This window comes from Coenobita brevimanus, chromosome 94 (genome assembly GCF_032717465.1).
Source record: "Coenobita brevimanus isolate Jiangsu-jjx chromosome 94, ASM3271746v2, whole genome shotgun sequence".
Classification (NCBI taxonomy): Eukaryota; Metazoa; Arthropoda; class Malacostraca; order Decapoda; family Coenobitidae; genus Coenobita; species Coenobita brevimanus.
The window spans coordinates 10,488,583-10,492,753 of NC_137047.1; the positions used below are offsets into that span (position 1 = coordinate 10,488,583).

The following is a 4,171-nucleotide window of genomic DNA, read 5'->3' on the forward strand; positions in this document are numbered from 1 at the left end:
GGATTGTCTGTTGTGGTAGTGTGGTGTGGTGTGTGGGAGGAGGCCTACACTGTGGTACATGTGGTGAGTGTTTGTAGTAGTGTGTTGTGGTGAGGGGGGAGAGGCCTTACACTGTGGTAAATGTGAGTGTGGTGTGGTGTGGCAGGAAGCATTACACTGTGGGCATAGTGCATTGTGTGTGAGTTGTGTATTGTGTTGGCATTGAAGTAGAGAAAGATGATGATTGTGTTGAAGTCTGGGTATACTCATTTCACTCTAACTTGGCACAATTTTTTTTTTTTTTTTAACGTGTCCCACTGGCAGAAACAAAACATTAGACCTGCTTTCACTCCATAGGTTTTCATTGTGACAGGCATCATATTTTAATGCCTGGTTACTGTATTCTTACAACCCAGCATTCATGAGAGAGCATAAGCCATTTTTAGACCAAGTTAGAGTTGTGTTTCTCTGGGTATGGTTGAGTCTGAAGGGTGGGTGTCTGGTGATGGTTTTTGAAGGTTTCTGTTTAACTTATGTATCTTGGTAGTAGCTATGTACCGTCTGAAATAGTAGCAAAATAAAGTTTAAAAAGTACAGAGAAAAAAAAAAAAAAAAAGTGGATGACGGCCACAGCCACTTGGCGTGACTGCACTTGTGCTGCTGGACTGCACTTAGGCCACCGTGTATTGCAGATGGTCGAAGCCAGTGACCTGTACTGTGAAATTCCATATGCTTTTCACAGCACAGTTCCTTTGGAATGGGGGCCGTTTTAAGGGGGTAGGAAAAATATGTATCCTTCTGAAAAATAGTGTTGGGTATAGGGATGAGAATAGGTTGTAAGTACTCTCTTTGTAATGTAAGTTCTTATTACATGCTTTCCATAGCTGTTCTTCAAAACCAGCATTATATTTTAAGGTGCTTATATACTCGCTTATTCCTTACAATACAGCACATCCATGAGAGAGATCACAGAGCATTTTGTGACCAAGTTAGAGTAAAAGAGAGAGAGAGTATAGGTTGTTTTTTTTCTGGATGTGGTTGTGTCTGAAGGAGTGGGTGTCTCGCATGATGGTTTTTTGAAGAGCTTCTGTTTGGCTGTAGTGGCCATGTATATCTAGGTAGTTACTATGGACCTGTCTGAAGTAGTAAGAAATAGAATTAAGAAAGAGAGAAAAAAAGTGGATAGTGACGGCCACAGCCACTGGTGGATCTGCACTCCTGGCTACAGGTATTGCTAGGTGGACAGTGCCGGTCAGACCTGTACTGTGAAATTCCAGGCAAATTTTTCACAGTATGGATTTCTGTTGGAATGGGGGCCGTTTTAAGGGGGTAGGAAAGAAAATATGTATCCTTGGTGGAATTTTAATGTTGGAGTATAGGATGAGAATATCTATCTATCTGTCTGCCTACTGCCAGCCACCATAAAATCCCGTAAGGGGGGCCATTTTGACTTTTATTTGAGGGAGAGGGGCACTAGCCCTTCACCCTCAACCCACTTGCTTGACACATAGTGGTGCACATATGGTTTGATTATATGGTTACCACCCAACATTGTAAATAGTTTCTTGGCTTACAGATTTTTTTAAAGTACTTTTTGTAATGCAAGTTATTATTACATGCCTTCCATAGCTCTTTCTTCATAACCAGCATCGTATTTTAGTGTTTATATACTATGCTTACAACCCAGCATCCATGAGAGGCGATACGTTTGTGGCCCATCGCGTATGGGATTAAGGCTATGTCTGGCAATAAATAGATAGATAGATCCACAAGAGAGAGCACAAGGCATTTTTAGACAGTAAAGCGAGGAGTGAGAGAGAGTAGGTGTATTCGTGTTTGTCTAGGTAGGGTTGTTTGTGAAGGGTGGGTGTCTGGTGATGGTTTTTGAAGGGTCCTGTTTGGCTGCAGATTTGTGGTGTCTGTAAGTGGCCTTGTGTGTATAGGTAGCTAGGTACAATGTGAAATACTAAAAATAAAGTACTGTATACCACGTTGAGTACACCGCTTCCGTCCGATCGGCGAAGTTAAGCAACGTTGGGTCTGGTTAGTACTTGGATGGGTGACCGCCTGGGAACACTAGATGCTGTTGGCATCCCTACGTGTCAGTGGGGTTGGTGAGGAATTAGTGCCCTCCCTGTAAAACAATTAACTCCTTAAGGTCCTTGGCCACAATTCCGTGTGGGATACATGGCGTCTGGCAATGAATGAATGAAAAAAAATATATATATATATATATATATATATATATATATATATTTATTTAATTATAAAAAAAGCTGTGTACATTCTGAAATAATAAAGTACTGGAATTAAAAAAAAAATAAAAAATAAGAGGTTGACGGCCACAGCCATCGGCGGACTGCAACTTAAGTGCCCACTGAGTGGTCGGAGCCGGATGACCTGTACTGTGAAATTCCATGTATTTTCACAGCACAGTTCCTTCTGAATGGGGAGCCGTTTTAGGGGCTTAAGAAAAATATATTGACTATATCTTGTGAAATTCTTAGTGCTGGCGTGCAGTGTTAAAGGCTTTGAATGGCTGTAGTGGCTAGGGTAGGCAGTATGTACAGGATAAATTATTAACAGAAAAAAAGGAAATAAGAAAAAAGGAGGAAAAATAAAAATGGTTGCACATTTTATTTGGATTTAGGTAACTTTCTAATTTGGGGCAGTGGTCAAGTAATAGGTCTAGTACAACTTCCTTGGTGGTTTGAATTGGCCGTAATGCTTTTATGTTCCTCTGACGAAGTGGGGCCAGACTGGAGGGTCAGTTGAACCTAGTAATCAAGGAGACTCATTCCTGTCTCATTACTAAAAATTTCACTGTTTCATGGGATTAGTTATTATGAAGAGGTACATAGTGAGGTTGGGGGGGGAGGCAGCCTTATAACTTTGTGTGGAGGTCTTGTTGGGTTGTGGTGGTGGTTTATGTGTTCGTGTTTTTCTGCATTGAGAGTCCCCTTGTTGTCCTGTGTCTGTGTGTTTAGCCACGAGGGATTTTTGGCACTGAGAACACCAGCTGGTATTGTAGTGGTGTTGGTCTGGAATAGGACCTGGAGTTGATAATTTTGAAGCACTTATGTAGGGAGAAATATGTGAGGTAGTCAGGATTCCAGGGGCTTAAATGGTCAGTGAGTGAGCATCTGGCCCTTTTCACAGGACATGGCCTGGTTATATCAGTGCCACCACCTGAAGGTGTCTGCCCTGCACCACAGGATTCCAGGGGCTTAAATGGTCAGTGAGTGAGCATCTGGCCCTTTTCACAGGACATGGCCTGGTTATATCAGTGCCACCACCTGAAGGTGTCTGCCCTGCACCGCAATTTTATAACAATTGGGTGCGTAAGGTGAGAAGTGTGAATTTTGTGGGTAGGGTTGTGAGGCAGACTGGAAAAAAAATACGAGACAAGGTCATAGGGTGGCTGCCAGAGATTGAGGAGCATAGACAGCCACCATTAGGTGACTATGGCCAATGGATGCATGTTGGAGCGTTCAAGAATGGTACGATACAAATGATATAAAAATACTGAACTGTTTCTACAGGCCCATCATGTACACCTTATTATATATATGCATAGCTTTGAAATACTGTATATATAAACACATCATCTGAGATCTAGTGGCACATTTTCCACACAGTTAAAAACAGAATATGTGTAAATTGTGAGTTTTGTTTGTGTATATTGCCAGCAGTAAGTAATTCCTCATTTAATAATGGATATATATTCCCGTAAATTGCTGATTGCGTGAAGTTAGGGTCGGGTCCCAGCAAGAGGGACTTTTTCTCCAGCATTTAAGGATCATATGCAAGACAGAACTAACTAGCAAGATTTATTTGTGTTAAATTTAAAAAAATTATATTTTTAGATGAATTAACATTGATCTTTCACAGCACACCTTTGAGATTAATTAAGAAGTTTGTGAAAAGTGTATTTTTGAGTGACATTAAGAGAGAGACTGTGCTTAGTGAAAGTATCTTAAATGAGGAATAACTGATAGGGGTTTGCCAGTAAATTATTATTATTATTATTATTATTTGACCCACAAGCAGTTTTTGAAGCATAAACTAATGATACCCCTTGCTGGCATTAATATTACCAAGGAAAACAAAGTTGAGTGTTTATTCTGTGTGTGTTTTAGTACTTCATATAGTTAAGTATTGTATTAGGCTCCCTCTTCTCCTCCTCGGTGTT

At 40.7% G+C, this 4,171-nt stretch overlaps 1 pseudogene; it reads left to right on the forward strand.

Annotated features, from left to right (window-relative positions):
- The first annotated feature begins 1,957 nt into the window (after positions 1-1,957).
- Positions 1,958-2,068, forward strand: LOC145413036 (5S ribosomal RNA; annotated as a pseudogene).
- The last annotated feature ends 2,103 nt before the right edge of the window (positions 2,069-4,171 follow it).